Here is a 21638-nt window from a genome sequence, read left to right on the forward strand (position 1 = left end):
GACACTTATTTTTCCTGTACTTAAGTTCCATTCATTCATCTCGTAATCCTGCATGGTACTCTGTTTCCAGTCCAAACAGACGGGAGTGTGTTTGCCAAGGATTCCGGCTCTCGCCTTGACCTCTCTGAAGCATTTGGAAGTGTTGACATTGTTGAATTCTTTCTCTTTCTTGAGACGGTCTCCTCCCTTTCCTCCCACGGAATTACTCATTTTCTTACAAATATTTATTGAATACTTGATATGGGCCAGGCGGTGTTCTAGGCCCCTGGGATACGTCGGTGAAAGGAAGCAGATGCGCTCCTGGGGTTTACATTCTGGCCGGGGGAGGGAGGAGGCGGAATAAACAGAAAGTGTAAGAAATAAGTTACGTGGTGTTGAAGGTGATAAGGACCACCGGAAGGACAACCCAGGCTAAGAGGTATGAAGAGTTCGGGAGGGCGCTGGGCGGCCTGTGGTGGTTCTAAGTCTCATGGTGAAAAACGTAAATGGGCACAGACTCAAGTGAGGTGAGGAAAGTCACTGGGAATGACTGGGGAAATCCGGGAAAGAGGGGTCCAAGCAGAACAACGGTTGGTGCAAAACAGCAGTCTGAAACAGGCCGGAAGCCCGCATGGCGAGGGTGGCTGGGAGCGACCAGAAGCAGGGGCTGAGAAGGGGGAGCTTCGTGGGCTTCCCTGGAGACTGGGCTCTTGCTCTGAGGGGAATCCAGAGCTGCTGAGGGCTTTGGGTGCTGTGGAGGAATCTGACTTCCGTGTTGAAGGCCGTCGGGCAGAAGCAGGGAGACCTGTGAGGAGCCCCTTCAGGTGACAGGTGTGCGAGGTAGCAGGTGGAAGGAAGTCCCGGGATTCCGGATCTGGCTTGAGGACAGAGCCCACACCATACCTCTCCGTCCTTCGCTGCCCTCTCTTCTTCCTGCCTCCTTTCTCTCTGCACTCCAGCCCTCGGTAAACCCGGCCACTTAGGTGCCTCCCCTAAGTTCCCGCAGTCAGGCAGACAGGTCCCCCCACCTTTTTCCAGCTGAGAGCCACATCCCAAGATCCCTCCAGGTGGAACACCGTGGCTGAGCTTTCTATCTCTTGGATAGAGATTCAAACCAGGAACCTGGGGAGCTTGTTGTCAGTCTCTGAGTGATCAGAAGAGCTGTCCTGTGCTGAGAATTGAAGTGGGTCCCTTGGACTCTCATTTAGAATGAGCAACACAGTACTTCGCAGGGTACATTCACATCTAGTATTCCATTATTTCATGTGATGAAATAACCAAGCCCAGCAATAACCCTGGGATATGGCGTGGCAGGTACAATTACACTTGCTTATGAGTTAGATAACACATCGAGGGACTTATTCAGTGATGATGGCAGTGAGTGGCGGAGACGGGACTAGAACTCGGGTCTCCTGGCTCCTCGTCAGTGGTACCAGTCTCTGGGAATCCTGGGGCCCTTATCACAACATCATAAAGCACAAGTAAGAGCATCTTGGCTGCTGTGCGTTCCGGCCGAAAAATAACTGTGAAAACCAGCAAACTTCTCACGGTTAGTGGACATGCCCTGGTGCCCAAGCTCAGATGGAGTGCCCGCCCCCCACAAAGAACCCAGCTTGGGCTGCCCCTTCTCCTGCTGCTTCCCAGGCGATGTGAGACCCTGCCAAGTGCCATCTATCCATAAGCTATGCCAGGACGCTATCCTGCCACCAACAGGGCCCCTTTCCTTTGGGCTTTACTTTGCTATTAGGAGAGGGAAATGAGACACCAGCTCAAGTTTTACTCTGGGAGTGCAGAGTATAGACAGACCGCCGCCAGTTGTAGGAGCTGGGAGGCTCGGCGGCTGGTAATGGCCTTCAAACTGAATGGACGATGAAAGCTGAATGCGATAGTGCACTCAGGCTATAATTGATTTAGAATTTGAAATGGAGAGAAACTTTAGTTATTTCAAGCTGGGCAAACCAGAGGTTGCCGTAGGGCTGTAATTCCTTCTCACATGCCTATCAAAACTATGTACCTAAAAAAGTCATCTCCATTCCACCATGGAGGCCCTTCTCTCTGACCCATTTCCCATTATTAGACCAATTATTACTCAGCTTCTGTTCCAAGGGACTCATGATCTGTCGGTGGAAGGAAGGGGGAATTTATGGGCTGGCTCAAGGTGTCGCCAGAGCCCTCCTCTCTCCCTAGTTGCTGCCCTCTGTGCCATACAGGTGAGCACTCAGGACTCAGCCCCCCTGGCAAGGGGTCCTCCTGGGGAGGAGCAGGACTTTCACTGACAGAGCAGTTGAAGGCGGAGCTTCAGCCAGGGGGCGGGAGCTCTTCTGAGAAGGGTGAAATCTCCAACTCCTGGCCACAGCAAGGGGCTGCTGCCTTAACTGTTACATCTCTGAGGGACCTCCACAGGAAGGGTTTCCTCTTTCCCTTTGCCCAAGTGGCACACTTTGGCACTTTCCAGAACAGGAAAGAGAGGATCAGATGAGAAGATACCCTTTCCCAGCCTGTCAAAGAACTAAACAAAATGCTCTTCTTAAATGTGAAGACAATGGAGTCAAGTGTATCTCTGAGGTCTGTGGTCTAAAAGATAGGAATAGGGACACCTCAGTGGCTCAGTCGGTCAAGCATCCGACTCTTGATTTCTGCTCAGGTCATGATTTCACTGTTCCTGAGATCAAGCCCCATGTTGGGCTCTGTGCTGAGCAAGGAGCTTGCTTGGGATTCTCTCTCCCTCGCTCTCTGCCTCTCCTCTTGCAAAATAAATAAATAAACATTAAAAAAAAAGAGTAAAAGATAGGAATAGCATGACAAGAATAAAGATGTAAATAGATATGTGAAATCCAACCAGAGGGAGCAACAATTGGCTGGAGGGCTGACCACTCTGTCGCAAGTCAGCAGAATGACGTCATGTAACACAAGTATAGGTGAAATACATGTGGAGACCACCCTGTTTGGAGACTATTGGCACAATGACTCTGAAGCCAGGATTCACCTGGCAGTCAAGGTCACCCACAAGCACCCAAGCCATATTCCAGCCAGAGATCTACTGGTCATTAAAAATTCCCCAGTTAACTGGGAGGCAACCACAACAATTGTATGAGAAAATAACCCAAAAGTTGTCTGGATTGATCCCCTAGCAGGGAAACATCTTTCAATCACAGAAAGATCTAGATTTAAATTTAGAAATGCTTAAGAGAATCAACCCACAGTGAGACTATTTTGTGGGTAAGGTGTCGAGAGAGCATTTTCCATGGGTTTCACCTGTTTCTGCACATCTTGTGAGCAGACGCATGACTGCCTTTCTTCTGCACTATCTTTTCAAGGATATGTGGTGAACAGCTTTGGAAAACAGAGACAGTGTTCCTCCAGAGCAAAGGGCAGGTTTATTTACTGTCCAGTACAATAAAGATAACGCCATTCTCCACAGCAAAATTGAAGCAGACTTACTGTCCATTAGAAAAGATCTGGGTGCCCTAAGCTCAGGGCTCCTCTCCCATAATCCATTGTGGGTGCAGGTGTCACTTGGCCTGTTTCACACCACCCTTGGGGACTGGGACTCAGAAACTGGTGTAAATGCTGAATTCTACTATTGCTATGAGTAACTAAGTCCTTTGTCTCTGACTCAGAAGGCTCCTATCCTTTGCCAGCAGCCAGCAAACTGATTATTTTGAAAGTAGGCTAAATTTCAGACTCTTCACAATTCTTGACGTAAGTATTCAACTCATATTTAGTATTTAAGTTCCTACAGTACTTAAGAGATTTTGGCTTATGCAAGTAATAGGCCAGTTTTGTGATTCCATATTAAAATTAAGTGATTTACATTTGTGATTTTTGGGGGGCACCTGGGTGACTCAGTGGGTTAAGAACCAGACTTTATTTAGCTCAGGTCATGATCTCACAGTTCATGGGTTCGAGCCCCGTGTTGGGCTCTGTGCTGACAGCTCAGAGCCTGGAGTCTTCTTGGGATTCTGTGTCTCCTTCTCTCTCTGCTCCCCCCTTTCTCTCCCAAAAATAAATAAACATTAAAAAAATAAAATAAAATAAATTTGTGATTTTTTTAAATGTAAATTCAAATTACTTCACATGTAATGTAGTATTGGTCTCAAGAATAGAATTTAGTGATTCATCACTTACATATGACACCCAGTGCTCATCCCAACAAGTGCCCTCCTTAATGCCCATCACACATGTAGCCCATCCCCCCCCCACCCACCACCCCTCCCCCAACCCTCAGTTTGTTCTCAACTCAGTATTTAAGAGTCTCTTCTGGTTTGTCTCCCTCTCTGTTTTTGTCTTTATTTTTCCCTCCCTTCCCCTATGTTCATCTGTTTTGTTCCTTAAATTCCACGTATGAGTGAAATCATATTTGTCTTTCCTTGACTAATTTATTTTGCTTAGCATAATACATTCTAGATTTACTAAATTTATATAGAGTGTAAGAACACTTAAAAGGACCTAGATTCATCTTGTTTATAAATTACAATTAATTGGACTTATGAAAATTGACTAAAGACCCTGGAAAGGCTTGGTTTATCTATCAGACAATTGAAGTACCTTACAGAGGAAAAAATATATATTAAATTTACAAACCCAATTTCATTTATTTATTTAATGTTTATTTATTTTTAATTTTTTTTTTTTTTTGCTTATTTATTTTTTACAGAGAGAGAGAAAGAGTGGGAGAGGGGCAGAGAGAGAGAGACAGAATCTGAAACAGTTTCCAGACTCTGAGCTGTCAGCACAGAGCCTGACGTGGGGCTCAAATTGGGGAACGGTGAGATCATGGCCTGAGCTGAAGTCAGACGCTTAACCAACTCAGCCACCCAGGGGCCCTGCCCGCTGCCTTCTTTAAGTTTTTTTGGTGTTTGTTTGTTTGTTTGTTTGCCGTCGTTAAGTTTTTAGGCGACCTTCTAACCCAGAATGAGACATTTCTTCTGATTTCCTATCTTAGCCAGAATGAGGAAGTTTCGAGAGTTTCCACTTGGGTTTTTCTTACCGCTGTGGCTCTTACTCCGCAACAGTGTCCTTCCAGCTCTCACGTGCGTCCTTTCCAGTGACACATTCGGGGAACAGACAAATGAACACGAGGTGGGGTGTGAATCCGTTGAACTCACTATGAGATGGGTTTGGAGCCAGAAGTTCTCCACATCAGGGGGAGGGTTGGGATGGCATTTTAAGTTTTAGCCCAGATCTTCCATCCACAGCTCTTTAAAGATCTGAGTCATTCCTTTGCCTCAGGAGAAATAGCCATAGGTTTTTTTTCAGTGACAGATGAAGGAGATAATCACTACCGTGTATGCTGTGCTATGAAGCCGCAAGGGCATTCCTCAAGGACACCCAGGCTCCCCTTCGGCAATTCGCTCTGGGTCTGACAACAGGCTCGGGTCTGGAAACTGGGCAAAGCATCCTGGTTTTCCATTGCAGCAGCTGACATCAGTCTTTGCCTCACCTGCCCTTCATCTTTGGTTACACAGTTCAAGCAACATGCTGCGATCTCACCACTAAGAACACCACGGTCTGTTAGTCACGCCCCCCTGATTCTTGCAGATAAGGGTCCAGGTTGCCACTGGAACTCTTCTGCTGTTACAGTCATTTGTCCACGTCACCTCTGATGGGTTAGCCCTGCCAACCGTGCTGTGCTTTTCTTTAAAAAAAAAAAAAAAAAAAAGTTTATCTGCGAGAGAGAGAGAGAGAGAGAGAGAGCCCATGAGCAGGGGAGGGGCAGACAGAGAAGGCGAGGTAGACGCTCTGATTTTACAGAATCTATTTTTGTATGCCTGCCTCACTGAGCCTTCTCCCCCTTCTGCTCCCAAGGCCGTTCTGGCATTAATGTCTCATTTGGTTGAGGCCATCCTTTATCACCACGCTGCGGGGCACTGTGTCAGTAGCAGATTAGGGGGGCGCTAAGGGTCCTTGCCAGGGTGCTAAATCCTGAGTCATGGGACAGTGCCCACATGTCAGTGAAGTCTCCCTTCTCCAGCCTTCTGTTTTCTTTCACGCCAGTTATCTCAAGATTCATTCCCAGATGGGACCTCCCGAATCACGAGGGTGCATGTTAGCTGGGTTCCACGGCCCTTTCTGAAGACGGGAGGCATTTTTCGCATCTGCCGTGCTGAGATATGCTAGGGCTAATTATTGGTCTACCACAGGGACTGGCAAACTGTGGTCCACGGGTCAAACACGGCCTGTTTTTGCAAATAAAGTGTTGTTAGGACTCTAGCCACACCCATTCATCTACATATTGGCGAGGCTGCTTTTTGGTTTTGTTTTGTTTTTAAGTTCATTTATTTATTTTGAGAGAGAGCGCGCAAGGGCTTGTCCACACGAGTGGGGGAGGGGCGTCAGCCAAGCATGGCTCGAACCCACAAACTTCGAGATCTTGACCGGAGCCGAGATCACGCTTAACCGACTGAGCCACCCGGGGCACCGGGTGAGGCTGCTTTCTGGATGCAGTGCATGAGTTGAGTAGTTATGAGAGGGGTTGCATGGCCTGCAAAGCCTAAGATATTTGCTGTCTGTCCCTTTACAGAGAAAGTTTACCACCCCTGGCCGAGAAAAGCCTAAGATATTTGCTATCTGTCCCTTTACAGAGTAAGTTTACCACCCCTGGCCGAGAAAAGCCTAAGATATTTGCTTTCTGTCCCTTTACAGAGAAAGTTTACCACCCCTGGCCGAGAAAAGCCTAAGATATTTGCTATCTGTCCCTTTACAGAGAAAGTTTACCACCCCTGGCTGAAAAGCCACGAGGGCAAGTATCATCTTACAAAGCACCGGCTTCAGGTGAGACCTCCACGTCACCTTGGGGCAAGGGGAGGCTACGAAAGCACCGAGAGGGCCAGGTAACCTGAGGATTGAGGGGTCTGGAGCACACGTACCCAGACGACCCATTCTAGGCTGCCGGGTCCCGCTCTTCTTTACGGCGCCTTGACTTTGGCACCGGCTACTTGCTGGGGCCGTAACATCAGACCTCACCACGCGTTTTATCGGGTCCAAAGCCACGTGTACAGCAGGATGTGCCACCGGCCCCGGCAGGCGACCGTCCTTTTACGTGCTACCACAGAGGGCTTCTGGCTTCCAATCTGGTGCCCTCGTCAATGGTTTTCTGACTTGGGTCTGCCGTTGTCTTCCTGCCCTGATGCACTAAGAGTCCCCCGTGACCGCCACCATCCCGCTCAAATGCTAGCGACATCGGGTAAGCTGGCTCATCTTCCGGCACCTGCATCGCATATGGTACCGGTCAGGCTTTGGTCAGAAGAAGTTATAAGCCTCACCAAGGAATTTTTACATAGAAAACTTCATATGGAGAATTTGAAAACAGCTGTTGAGGACCTGGGCAGGTAAGAAGGGAGCACTGAGACCAGTCACCTCGGTTTGCCCAGAGCTATGTTACTATCAGTGCTGAATGTCCTGCCTTCTGGGAAACCCCGTAGCCCCAGGCAAACCAGACCTGTTGGCCACTCTCACTGTGGTGTCGCCGAGGTAGTAATTATAGGAAGTGACGAAGACCCCAAGACTGGGAGATCATGGGGAAGGGTTTTGTCTGGGCAGGGGCACCCCTACTGAGGGGGGGCCATGAAACGGGTTACGGGAAAAACCATTAACTGGAACCACCTGTAGCGATTGGAACCGACTTCCTCTCCAGAACGAAGAATCATCGCTGAGAGACCCTGGCAGCGATGGGAAGTGGCAAGTCCCTTCTTCCTCGTCCAGCCCCCTGTTTCCCTCCAGCGTCCCACGGCGCCCCAGAGCCTAATTCCACCCAGGCGGCGTGGAAATGGAATGTTGAGAGTCCCAGCTGCAGCATCACAGGGCACAGAAGGTCACCTCCCCCCTGGGGACACGGCTGCAGGTGCCAAATAACCAGCATGCATCCTGGGTATTCACAGAAGGGGGTCTTCATGATGGGCTACAGCATGCCAGGGGGTATCACCACCCCCTCCCTGCCAAGACCCAGGTCCGTGTCGCCATCTACTAACAAATAAATGACCCAAGACACAGGATCTGCTGTCCAGACCTCGTAATACCAAGTGTCTTTGTTTGGACTCCCCAGATCTGATCCCAAAGCAAGGGTTTGAGTACAAGTGGTTTATCTGGGAGGTGGGGGGACAAAGAAAGGGTGTGTTATCGGCCAGCCACCCCCCATGGGTGGCTGCGGGGAAGCTTTGGCCTCCAGGGCCACAGCGGGTCCCTCTTAGGCTCTTGAGCTTGGGGAGGGGTTCACTGCACTGGCGCCATAGCTCTCCGCAAAGTGGCTGTTGATGGCACACGGTGACAACCACCGATCAGGCAGGAGGAGAAACAGGTGAGGTCTGTGGTCCCCATGAGCGAGATGCCTGAGAGACCCAGTAAATAAGAATATGGCAGGTGGGAGGGGGCTGTGGTATTTCCGTGCAGGGTTTGAGGATTGGTCCTGTCCTGCCTCACCTGGGGCCCAAGTGACCTTCTGTGGCTGCAGAGAAAGGCCTCGGGCAATGAGACACAGCTGGAAGTCGGCTGGAGCACCCCTAAAGCGGAGGGTGCAGGCAGAGCACCCACAGCTTCTGCTCCAGGGAGGCAGGAAGAACGGACAGCTGGGGCTCAGCAAGAGGAAAAATTCACCGTCCTCGGGCCTGGGGCTCACTGCTAACGCGCCGCACGGGGGTCACCTCCTCACAAGCCATGGAACTTGCCCTTTTGTTATTGTCATTTTGCAGATGAGAAAACCGGGGCTCCCAAAGGTCTGGCAACTCGCCCACAGCAGTGACCGACGCGGGCTGAGGTCCTAGGTCTGCGCGACCCGGAGTTAGCACGCCTAAGCACCCTGCAGCGAATGCCCGCCCCCACTGGAGATGGGGTGGGCAGGCAGACACGCGCACATCTCCCCCAGGTGCCAGGGGTGCAGGGCAGAGGCTCTGTGGGCCACTTGCCCATCCTAGGCCGGCTTGTCCCTGGCGATACTGCAGCACCGACTCTCTTAACTGCAGTCCCGTGGACGGGGCTGGTTTTGCTGAGCCAGAGAAAACACCCAATTTGCCTGGGTCTTGGGAGTTTCCTTTCTCTGGTTATTTTTGCAAGGCCGGGAAAAGAGCAAATCCTACCCCAAACTGACTACCTTCTTGCTGGGCGTGGTTTATGGCAATGATGTCAGGACCCCCCCCCCCCCCACCCCAGGGGGGAGAATGGACCTTGCAAGTGTCATTTGGCCCTTTGAGTCCGCATTCCATGATGTTTAATCGTTGACAGCTCTACCAACTGGGGAGCAGATAAGACTTGTGTCCTTTTTAGATGACACATTTGACTCAGTCCCTCCCTCCATACCTGTTCATAAATTGGCAGGGCCCCCCAGTGTGGAATATCAAACGAGGGGGTCTCCAATCTGGTTGATTTATAGATTTCTTGCTAATTGTTTCTGTTTTCTCTTTTTTTAAGGGTTCATTGTGGAATAATTAAAACACGCACAAAAGCAAAGAGAAAAGGAAAATCAACCCCCACGAGCGCATCACTCAGCTGCGGTCATGATTAACTCAACCACTCTCGTTTTGCCCACACACTCCCCGGATCCCTGGATTATTTAGACCGTATCACTGTGGTGCTCTTCTAAAAGTTATCGATTCCTAAGCTACTCCCTCTGAATTTTCTGATTCAGTAAGTCAGGACTGGGGTCTGAGAATCTGTATGTTTTTATCAGTTCCTCGGGTTTCGGAAGCTATAGTATAAAGAAACGAACATGGGTTCTACAGCAGGCAGGTCCTAGTATGAGTCCTGGCCTTGCCCTAGCTATGCAACTTTGGGTGAAAATTCACAATTTTTAGACTTTTTGTCTCGAAGAATCACCACCTCTGTCAACTTGTGGTCCACTGAGACTGTCTGATTGTTTTCATGTTAAATAAATGTGATCAAACCTAGTATCCCTCAGCCTTCCCTTGTCTTGGTGTTGGGGTGGGGATGGGGGGCCGGGTTACTTGGGAGCTATCCTGTTTGGGGATGGCTGTGTTTGCAAAAATCTCCCCAACCCTGTCGCCGCACCCCCTTCAGTCCTGTGTAGCCTCCCTCACTCCGTTTGCTCGAACTCTCCCTGCCCAGCTCCCTGGGAAACTAAAGGGTGAAACTTCTTCTAGATGGCGGTCTTCACTTACAAAATTCCTGGACCTGGCGTAAGTTTGCATTTGGTGCAGGTGGCTAACCACCTTTTTTTTAAACCAAAACGAATCCTTAATTTCCGGGGTTGGCGTTCAATCGCTGGCTGCTCGTAAAAAAGCAAGCCAGCTTCACCAAACTGCAAACGCAAGAAGCTTGCAAGCTTTTGGTGTGCTCAGCGCTTTTCGAAGGAAGACCGCATCCACTCGCCAGGAATACAGCTTCTTTTGTGTTGTTTTGTGATTTAATTAAACGGAGTTCAGAGAGAGGGAAAGTAAATAATTGGAGGGGGCTGTTTACAAAGGGATTTGTTCCTCTGGGCAGAGTCTCTGGAGCCCCTGGGGGCTTGTGCAGGAACCCAGGAACTGCCACCACCTGAGGCCAGAAGGAATGAGAAGAGGGAGTCCAGGAGAAGGGAGAGCCCTGAAAGCGGCAGCGTCCTCAGGCTGGGAGACACACGCGGCCCCGGCCACCTCGCAGGGAGAGAGCCAGGGGGGCAAGCGCACAACCTCACTCTCTCCACCCCTCCCCTTCATTCTCCTCACTGGCTAAACACAACCGAAAACCACAGAATTTGGAACCCTGTCGACGTCATCCATATAGACCTGGATCCAACACGGCGGGAGTAAAGTGTGCAAGTGGATCTGTACGATCTGACAATAACCATCTGGCAGGTGCCTCAGTTTTCTCATCTGTAAAGTGGGAATCATAATGGAACCAGCCCCTAGTGTGCTATAAGGATTGAGAACTGAACGATGCCAAGTGCTCGTACAGTGCTCTCCCTCCTAGACAGACGGACAGACGGACAGCACTGCAATAACAGCACGTGAGCACTACAGGACTAGATATACTTAGTAAGCACTGTGTTAATGTCAGTCGTCGTTCTCAACTCAGAGGAAGTGATGAGCATTCCAGGCAGAGGAGACGCAGAGGAGAAGGGTTGCACCATCCAAGGGCTGGCCACGGTCCTAGGGACTAAGGAGGGGTGGTTCCCTCCTCCCTAGCTCCCCCTGACTTCTTGGAGAGAGCCCAGGTCTACACAGAAGGCACACAAACATCGAAGGGAAGCCTGAGCACATCACTGAGCCTGAAGTTGGGAACCGGATTACATTAAACGCAGTGGCTTGAGGGTTTTGATCTGAGTCAAGAGAAGAGACGAGTTCAATCCTAAGCTTGAACATGGACTAGTCAATGGCTGGGAGGGTGAGGACAGACATGTCCCCATGCTCTGCTGTCAGCCACCCAAGGCCAAGGCCATCCCACATCCAAACCCACCCAGCCTACGCCTGGAAAGGAATTGTCTTTTCCCATCATCCAGGATATTTTAAGGCAAGTGACTCCATGTCGCTGTGGGGTGTTCCGAGGCACTGGAGAGAAAAAAATGGGCCACCTGTCAACCTAAGAATGAAGACAGGACCTGCCACAGTCTGGACTGAAGCGTTGGGAAGGCTGCCTTTACCCCTCTCCATGGCATGGGTAATGGAGGAGAGTGGGAAGGCCAGGATTGGTTTAATGTGGATCATGGATGCCCTGAGCTCAGAGGGTGTGGGGCTTCCTCATTCCTATTCCTGGGAGGGTGGATTGTGGGTGGACGGAGCATGGACAGACTACCTGCTGACTACCCTCTGTGATCCCAGGGGGCAGACTCTCCTTGTGCTTCCTCTGGGGACTAGAAGCTGGACCAGGCGATATTCAGTCCCGTCACATCTCAGCTCTGGCATTTTGAGTTTACGTTTCTCTTGTGGGCTTGAACAGTCAATGGTTCCTAGGTCCTAGAGAGACAGAAGAACATGTTGGAAAGGACAACTCTGAGAATCGAGAGCAGCACAGTCCGGGATGGTGGGCACCCATCAGTCTACCCCATCTCTACCCTTCCTGGCTCAGGCCCTGCCTGTGCAAGTCAGATACGGGCTCTGGGTTGAGCCTCCAGCGGTGATGGGTCCGTTCATGTTCGCACAATGATCTGCAGTAACAACCACTACAGTTTGAGAAGGATAAGTATTAATTTTCTTTGAACGTTTGGTAGAATGTCTCTGAAACAACATTTCAGAGCACGGCCACCCCACTTGCCTGGGTGCCTGACCTGCAGTCTATTACATGAGAAAGAAAGAAGTTTCCACCTCGCGTAACGCACTGTTCTTTGGGCGTCTTTGTTATAGCACCTTGCCCTGCGCCTTGACTAATGCAGCAAGCTAACCTTGACTTCAGAGTCCCACTCTGTGATTTCCTAACCCCATGTCCTTGGGCGGGTGACTTCACCATTCTGGGCCTCAATTCCCTCCACTGGTAAATTGGAAGTATCGGCATCCATCTTGAAGGGTTTTGAGAATTAGAATGAAGCATGTAAAGAATCTTCGGCGGTGCCAGGCACGCGGCAGGGTCGCAGCGCAGTTACACTGTAGGAATGACGGCTCGCGCGATAACGACCGGTCTTTCGCAAGCTCGGCCGCTACGAACGTATGATTCTTCTCTTTGAAGAAAACTTACCTTTCCAGAGAGGTGTGTGCCACTCAGTCCTGCCCCCTCTCCATTCTCCTGCCCTCCTAAGCTCTTCATTCCATCACACCTCACCTATACCCCGATCCTGATGCTAGACAAGTTATGACCTTAATCCCATCCGCATGTCTGTCCCCAGCCTTTTCCCAGTTCATCTTCCAGGCTCTGTTCAGGTAGAAATCTTGTTTTTTTTCCTGACTACTCCCTGACCCACTCTTTTCACCCTTCTGCCCAACTTCATTGACTTAACTCAATTTGGCTTGACTTCATTAACCCGGCAACTTAAGGTCTGAGCTGACTCGTTTCTGCCACCTGCTCCTCTCCCTGTTTTTCCCTTTACAGATACCCCCTTCTATTTCATCCTCATTTCCTTAGCACAACTTCTAGTCCACCTTGGCTGGAAATCACAGACGAGTCTGCCTGGAAAAGCTGCCAGCCGCCGAGCACCGTGCCGCGAGCTGCCTTGCTCTAGTTGTATAGACATCAGACAGACATACTCAGAGGCACAGGCTTTGGGTCAAATCCTGAGACAGCTCTCCTGCGTTCCAATCCTGGCCCTGCCATGCTTTAGGAACATGGTCGTGTCCAAATTGCCTCATTTGCCGCAGGATTCCTTGCTGCGATACAAGGAAAGATGGGCTGCTGAGGCTTAAAAGATGCAAGGCATTAAAATACTTAAAATAAAATAGGAAATGGAAGAGATTTACAACTGATACAATAGAAATACACAAAAAAAGGGGCGACTGGGTGGCTCAGTCGGTTGAGCATCCGACTTCGGATCAGGTCACGATCTTGTGGTCTGTGAGTTCAAGCCCCGCGTTGGGCTCTGTGCTGGCAGCTCAAATCTGGAGCCTGCTTCAGATTCTGTGTCTCCCTCTCTCTCTGCCCCTTCCCTGCTCATGCTCTGTCTCTCTTTCTGTGTCAAAAATAAATAAACATTTAAACAAAGATCTGAACAGACCAATTACTAGTAAGGAGATCAGTCATCAGTAATCAAAAACCTGCCAACAAACAAAAGTCCAGGGCCAGATGGCCTCACTGGTGAATTCTACCAAACGTTCAAAGAAAATTAATACTTATCCATCTCAAACTCTTCCAAAAAATAGAACAGGAGGAAAACCTTCCAAATTCATTTTATGATGCCAGCAATACCCTGATATGAAAACCAAACAATGATGCCACAGAAAAGAAAATTACAGGCCAACATCCCTGATGAAAATAGCTGCAAAAATCCTCAGCAAAATACTACCCCGTTTAATTTTACAATCGACTGAAAGGATCGCCTCTATGATCACGTGGGATTTATTGCAGGGATGGTTCAACATCCCCTAAATCAGGCCGTGTGATATACCACATTAGCAAAAGCAGAGGACCATAATCACATGATCGTCTCCATAGATGCAGAAACAGCATCTGACAAAATGCAGCATTCACGATAAAAACTCCTGTCACTCTTTGCAGATGAAATGCTATTATACAGAAAACCCTGGAAAGTTCGTCAGATAACTGTTAGAACTGATAAGCAAGTTCGGTAACGTTGCAGGATACAAAATCAATGCCCTAAGATCTGTGGCAGTTCTGTACGCTCAAGTATAGGAAAGAGAAATGAAGAAAACAATCCCATTGACAATTGGCTCAGAAAGAATAAAAAAGCGAGGAATAAATTTAACTCAGAAGGTGAAAGACCTATATGTTGAAAAGTACAAGACATTAATGGAAGAAACCCAAGACAACACAAGCAAATGAAAAGATATTCTGTGCTCATGGATTGGAAGAATGAAGCGTGTTAAAATGTCCATACTACCTACCAAAACGTACAGTTTCAGCGCAAGCCCCATCAAGGCGCCAATGGGATTTTTCACAAAAACATAGAACAAACAATCCTAAAATGGCTGTGGAAGCATAAAAGACTCCAAAGAGCCAAAGAAATCTTAAGAAAGAAAAACCAGGCTAGAAGCATCATGCTCCTTGACTTCAAACTATGTTTCAGAGACGTAGTCATCAAGACAGTATGGTATTGTCATGAAAACAGACACATAGATCGGTGGAACAGAATAGAGAGCTCGGAAATAAACCCGTGCGTATATGGTCAGTTAATTTGCGACAGAGGAGCTAAGAATATACAACGGGGAAAAGACAGTCTCTTCAATAAAGCGCCTTGGGAAAATTGGACAGCCCTGTGCAAAAAAAAAAAAAAAAAAAAAAAAAAAAATGTAACTCACCTGCTATCTCACACCACACACAAAAATTTACTTAAAATAAAGACAAATACCTGAAACCATAAACTTCCCAGAAGAAAACACAGGTGCCAAGCTTCTTCCCATGATTTTTTAAATCTGATACCAAAAGCAAAAAAAAAAAAAAAACCAAAGCAAAAGTAAACAAACAGCACCGTATCAAACTAAAAAGCCTTGGCACAGCGAAGGAAACCATTAACAAAACACAAAGGTAACCTATGACTGAGAAAATATTTGCAAATCCTAGTTTTCTCAACTATATGGAGCTAATATCCAAAATGTATAAAGAACCTGTACAACTCAATAGCAAAAAAAAAAAGTTAAAAAACAAAAACCAAAAAACCCACACAATCTGATTTTACAATGGGCAGAGAGGTGCCTGAGTGGCTCAGTTGGCTGAGCGACCAACTCTTGATTTGGGCTCAGGTCATGATCTCAGGGTCATGGGGTTGAAGTCTGCTGAAGATTCTCGCTCTCTCCCTCTGCCCCTCTCCCATGTTCGCATGTGTGCATGCTATCTATATATAAGGTAAAAACAATAAAGTAAAAATGGGCAGAAGATCTGAATAGATATTTTTCCAAAGAACACATAACAGATGGCCAATAGGTACTTGAAAGGTACTCGACACTATTAATCATCCTGGAAATGCATATAGAAAACCTCAGTGAGGTATCACCTCGCACATGTTAGAATGGGCATGATCAAAAAGATAAGAAATAACAAGGGTTAGCAAGGAGGTGGAGAAAAAAGAACCTTGGTGCTCTCTTGGTGGAAATGCAAATAGGCATGGCCACTAGAGAACACATGATGGTGGTTTCTCAAAAAATTCACAATAGAAATACCATATGATCCAGCAATTACACTCCTGGGTCTTTGTTCAAAGAAAATGACAACGCTAACTTGAAAAGATATCTGCACCCCCACCCCTCTGCCATGCTCACGACAGCAGTATTTAAGCAATAGCCAAGCTACGGAAGCAACCTAAGTGTCCACGATAGATGATTGTAGACATTGTGGTATACACATTTGACCCTTCAACAATGCAGGGGTTAGGGACACCAGCCCCCTGTGTAGTCAAAAATCTGTGTATAACTCTTGACTCCCCCAAAACGTAACCACCAATAGCCTCCTGTTGACCAGAAGCCTTACCGATAACAGTTGATTGACACATATTTTGTATGTTATATGTATTATATACCATATTCTTAAAATAAAGGAAGCCAGAGAAAAGAAAAGTGTTATTACAAACTCATAATAAAGAGATGATATGTCTATACTATTGTACTGTAAAAAAAATCCATGTACAAGTGGATCTGTGCTCAAATCGTCGTTATTTAAGGGTCAATGGAATACACAATGGAATACTATTCAGGCATTAAAAACAAATCTTGCCATTTGTGATGGCTTGGATGAACCTCAAGGACGTTATACTAAATGAAATGAGTCAGACAGAGAAAGGCAAAACCCAGTTCCCAGATATAAAGAACAGAATGGCGGTTGCCAGAGGTGGGAGATGGCGGGCAGGGGAAATGGTGATGGGGGACCAAAGCTAAAAAGAAAAAATACATTAAAAACAAACTCCTCAATGCAAACCCACGATAAAGTTAAAAGGCAAACTAGGAACTGGGTGACAAAATTTCTGCATAGCAGCTTAAATGTTATCTGGTTAAATGGAAGAAGCATTCTTTTTTTTTTTTAATTTTTTTTAACTTTTTTTTTATTTAATTCTTGAGACAGAGAGAGACAGAGCATGAATGGGGGAGGGTCAGAGAGAGGAAGACACAGAATCTGAAACAGGCTCCAGGCTCTGAGCTGTCAGCACAGAGCCCGACACGGGGCTCAAACTCACGGACCACGAGATCATGACCTGAGCCGAAGTCAGATGCTTAACCGACCGAGCCACCCAGGCGCCCCGGAAGAAGCATTCTTATAAATAGACAATGAAAATTGGAAATAACCTAAATACCAACAATGGGGGACTGATGAAATAAATTATGGGCATCGATAAAACAAAATAAAAATATGTAGTCATAAAAAAGGAGCCCTTGGGGCGCCTTCGTGGCTCAGTCGGTTGAGCGTTCAACTCTTGATGTCTGCTTGGGTCATGATCCCAGGGGCGTGGAGCCTACTTGGGATTCTCTTGCTCTCTCTCTCTCTCTCCTACTGCCCTTCTCCTCCACTCAAACTCTCTCTCCCTCTCTTAAAAAAAAAAGCCCTTAAATAAATATATATAAATATATAATATATATATATAAATATATAATAAATATATTATATATAATACTTAGAACAATTTCTGGCATCTAGGAGTACTGAGAAGGTACTCAGTAGATTTTAGGGGGTTACCATTATCATGTCCCTGTCACCCTTTCTCCAGTATAATCTAGTCCTTGTTATAGCAGTAGAATATGCAGTGAAAATCCAGAGCTTTTCGGAAACCCGTGGCTCAGAATTGGAGGAAGGAAAACTTGAGCAACAGCACCCACTCAGAGGCGCACAGCTACGGACAGACTCTTGGGCGGGTCAGTCCTCCCTGCCTAAAAACCTTCCTCTTCTCCCCTCTCCACACCCTCTCCTCCACTGCCTTCACTTTGCATGGCCTGGAACCCACCTTTCGGAGCTTCCTCTTCGCTAACAAGCATCCTTCCAGGATGCAGACCCTTCTGGAAGGGTTTCTTTCGCAGTGTATGTAAGTCCTTTCCTCAAGCATGGTAGTTTCATTCGCAGTGAGAGCCTGGAACCTTGGCCAGCAGGGAAGGGAGGGAGGAGAGAGGTCGTTTGAGTACGAGTGCAGGCAGACGTGAGTCAGATGTTGCAGCAAGGACCTGAGGGTGTCTCAGATGAGGGTCCTATCACCCAGAGTCTATGGAGAGGAGGGCGAGAAGTGCAGATGGCCGGAGACAAGTGCCTTTGATTTCAAAATGCCGCTTCAAACATGGTTCCCTTAAAGAGTAGGAAAGGAAAAGTTTCACATGGGGAAGGAAGGGTTGTAATGAAACCATCTCATTTCCTGCCCCTGCTCCTTCTACCCTGTCCCCTCTACCCACTCTCCACCCAACCACATCCTCAGCCCTGTCTGACCCTCAATCTGAAACCCACCGTGGGGTTTTGATTCTCTTTTATTTGTTAGAGTTAGCTTCAGACTTTTCCCAGGTTCAGAGTCAGTTCTTAGATGCCAACTCAACTACCAGTCTTCCTGCTTGGATTTCATCTCAATCCCTTTGCTTACTCGTCTGATATGAGCCTTTCTCAACCCCTGGCAACCATGGGAGTCTGCTGAGCTGGGTCATCCATCCAAAGCTGATGGCCATCTGCTTCTGGACTTGCCAACCTGTCCAGGTGAGCATCTGTCCTGATCATCACTCTGGATGCGTCTCTCTCTGGACACGGACAGGGTGGTGTCTGTCCCAGGACCTGGGATAAGAGGCATCCTCTTATTGTCTTCCTTTCTCCTAAACTAGATGGCATCTGCCACCCAGGACCAGTGGCTCTGGCTGGTTCTTTAAATACTTTATTTTAGCTGCATTAGAGCTTAGGTGGATTTTGCCATTATTATTGCTATGACCAGTGAAGTTAAGCACTAAGCATATTACTTCTTTAGGGAAATAATGTGAGCTCCAAACAACCAACTTAAAAGGAACTTTGAGAAACCACTCACATGAAATGAACTTTTGAAAGACTCTCTATGCACCTATTTACAAGATTAGGGAGCAAGTACAGATCACTCGACGGGCCTTGGTGTTATTTCTGTCCCCACGTAGCGTGCAATTAGCATTCAATCCACATACTAACTTCACCCAAGACCAGAAGCTGAAATATAAATACCACTCAAGCGAGGTTATTTAGATCCTCAATCAGATCGACCCGATCTAAGCCAATTATTTTTTCCGGCGGAGTTAATTAGAATGTGTCTAAAATGAGTGAGATGTGAAAGGCAACTTTCCATTACTTATTCCTTTAACAGTTGCCTTAAAGCCGGAGTCTTGTCCTTAATTTCACATTACAAGTACCTTCTAGAAAGGATCAGGTCTACATGTAGCCTTTTAAAATTGAAACCAAATTACGTTCCTGATAATTTCAGCTGAAATATTAAATTGGGTAGAAAGTTAATCACACGTACATAGGAAGAATTACAAGTGGGAAATAGAAGTCCTAGGGAAGAAGCAAGGCTGGGAAAAGAGCAAGGATCGATCGCCACGGATTTTTGCTTCCCTCCCTTAAAAGCCTGAAGCGTTTGAATGAATCCAGGAGAAGTGTGAGGGGCCTCTGTGCCGGCAGTTTTCCGGCCCACATCTGGCTTTTTGTTTGACATCAGGGTCATCCCCTAACCTCAAGTCACCAGCAAGATCACATCATCTTCCCCGCTCCCCAGACTTGCCGCCCGCGAAATGGGAGTACGCTCTCTTTTGTAGACTGGACTTTACGGTTCATGCTGTTCTGACCTCAGAACACTTCTGACTAATAAAAACACGAGAAGTTGCTTTCAGGGCAAACCACTCATTATTTGTTGCTCAAAAGTGAAAAATTACAAGACAGAAAGAGGCAAAAAACAAGATCAACGATTCATATGATCTTGAACTAGAAAGGACACAAAGCATATGCTCGCAAAGGGCTGCCTTTTCCATTCTCGACTTTGTACTGCAAGAATCCAATGAGAAGTGTGAGACAACCAACGACCCCCCCTCCCCGCCCCCCCAATCCTGAGTGTGGGTCTTAAACCCCTTTTCTTGGCCTTTTCTCATGGAAGGAGAGGTTCTGAATGCAAATTTCTGTTTTAAAGCCCAAGACACGATTTAAACATCTGTGTATAGTGTGTGAAGGAGGTGTGTGTGTGTGTGTGTGTGTGTGTGTGTGTGTAGGAGGGAAGGGAAGGGACGGAGATTGTGGTGTATATCTCGGGGAGATGTAGTAAGCTATTTTCTGTCTTCCAGGAGCTCCCCATCTAGGCTCAGCTGTGCAGAAAATGACTTGGGCGCACGTAGGATACACACACATGGGGTACACGCAGGTGGGCTGGGACCCACAGCAGCTCTGCAGGGCTTGGTGGATGTGAGCACCTGGCACCAAAGTGCCGGTCCAGAGGAACTTTCCAGAGGAGGAAAACTTTCAACAGATGTAGAAGAGAGGGGTCTTTTAAGGCAGAAAGAGCTTCGGAGATAGCTCCAGGGATTCTGGTTACAAGAAGGGTTTTTTTTCCCTCTTATTTTTAACTAAAAAGTCTATGACATTAAAAATATCATAGGGGCGCCTGGGCGGCTCAGTCGGTTAAGCGTCCGACTTCAGCTCAGGTCACGATCTCACGGTTCGTGGGTTCGAGCCCCGTGTCAAGCTCTGTGCTGACAGCTCAGAACCCGGAGCCTGCTTTGGATTCTGTGTCTCCCTCTCTCTCTGCTCCTCCCCCACTCATGCTCTGTCTCTCTCTCTCAAAAATAAATAAACATTTAAAAAAATTAAAAAAAAAGAATATATCACAATCTCTTTATCCATTTTACTACTGATGGAGATTCGAACTGTTTTCAGTTTAGGGCTCTGAGATGAAGACTGTCACAGTGAACACTCTTTTAGATATTTCTTGGTGCACGTAAATGTGCATTTCCCTAGACCGTGTGCCTCGGAGTGGAATTTCTGGGTCTACAATAAGATTTTTTTAAAAATCCGGCTAGATGCAGTGGACAGAAGAAAGCTGAGCGGGACAGACCTGGGTTGGGGTCCCACCTCCTCCTCTCTGGCGGGCCCGAGATCTTGTCTTAAAGCCCATCACAGAGTCCTTCCTCATCGACGAGCACACCAGCAGAGCGGGCCCTGCAAAGTCACTGTGATTTCGCATCATCCCGAGGAACCCGTTCCCGATCCCACTTCCTCCTCCGGCTCCTGCTCCATTTTGCCCCTTCAAACTACCCCTAAGAGGTGTCGACGTCCACGGCGTCCCACGCTTTTGAACTCACCCCAACCAGGCCCCTGTCCTCACCACTCCGAGGTTGCAATGACCCACATTGCCAAGGCTCTAGGTCAGTGCTCAGACCATGCCTCTCTCGGACACTTAGCAGCATGTGGTGTTTCTTAAGACGCCCCCTTCGCGTGGCTCCAACGATGTCACAGGCTCGGATGTCCTTCTCTTTCTCTGGCCCTTCTTGCTCAGACTGTTTTTGCTGGTGCAACCCCTTCCCCAGACCCGAGGTGTCGCAGAGCCCCGGACCCAGACCTTTGTGTCAAGCCTCACTCACTAGATGACCTCCTATGGGATCATGGTTTCCGGTACCGTCCCCATGCTGTTGACTGAGTATTTACTCATCTCCTGCCCAGACCTCTTCCCTGACCTCCAGACCCATCGATCAAACTGCCTGCTCCCCCGTCTCCCCTTGGGTAGCTGCTGGTCACGTCGGACCTCACGCAACCACGATCCTGACATTCCCTCCCCAAAGTAGCAACTTGGGCAGGCGTCCCTTTCTCAGCTGACGACAACTGGACACTTGCAGCTGCTCAGGCGAAAGCCGTGAACTCACTCTCCACATCTGGGGTCCTGGGTCTCGCTGTCCCTCCCCACATCGGGTCCGAGTGCAAATGCAGTCGGCTCCCCCTTCCACGTACATCCAGGGTCTGACCACCGCCTTTCGAAGCAAGCCAACCGCCATCTCTCACCTGGGTCGTGGCAGGAGCCTGCTTGGTGGTCTCCCCACTCCTGCCCTTGCCCACCCACTCTCCCCACAGCACCCAGTCTCGTCTGAACGCAGCAGGGGAGCGATCCTGCTGAGATGTGATGCCCTCCAGCGAGTCCCAGCTCACTGCAAGTACGCACCTACGTTCTTACAGTGACC

At 48.1% G+C, this 21638-nt stretch overlaps 1 long non-coding RNA gene across 4 annotated transcripts; it reads left to right on the forward strand.

Annotated features, from left to right (window-relative positions):
- The first annotated feature begins 266 nt into the window (after nucleotides 1–266).
- On the forward strand, nucleotides 267–9849 carry LOC107179995. 4 transcript variants are annotated; one of them, XR_001510740.2, is made up of 4 exons: nucleotides 267–418; nucleotides 6503–6753; nucleotides 8667–8839; nucleotides 9382–9849. It is a non-coding gene; the product is annotated as an uncharacterized LOC107179995 (long non-coding RNA). The 4 variants fall into 4 exon arrangements; XR_001510739.2 differs by having other exon boundaries at nucleotides 8667–9849; XR_001510741.2 differs by having other exon boundaries at nucleotides 6686–6753; nucleotides 8667–9849.
- Nucleotides 9850–21638: the final 11789 nt, after the last annotated feature.

Source organism: Panthera tigris, chromosome D2 (genome assembly GCF_018350195.1).
Source record: "Panthera tigris isolate Pti1 chromosome D2, P.tigris_Pti1_mat1.1, whole genome shotgun sequence".
Classification (NCBI taxonomy): Eukaryota; Metazoa; Chordata; class Mammalia; order Carnivora; family Felidae; genus Panthera; species Panthera tigris.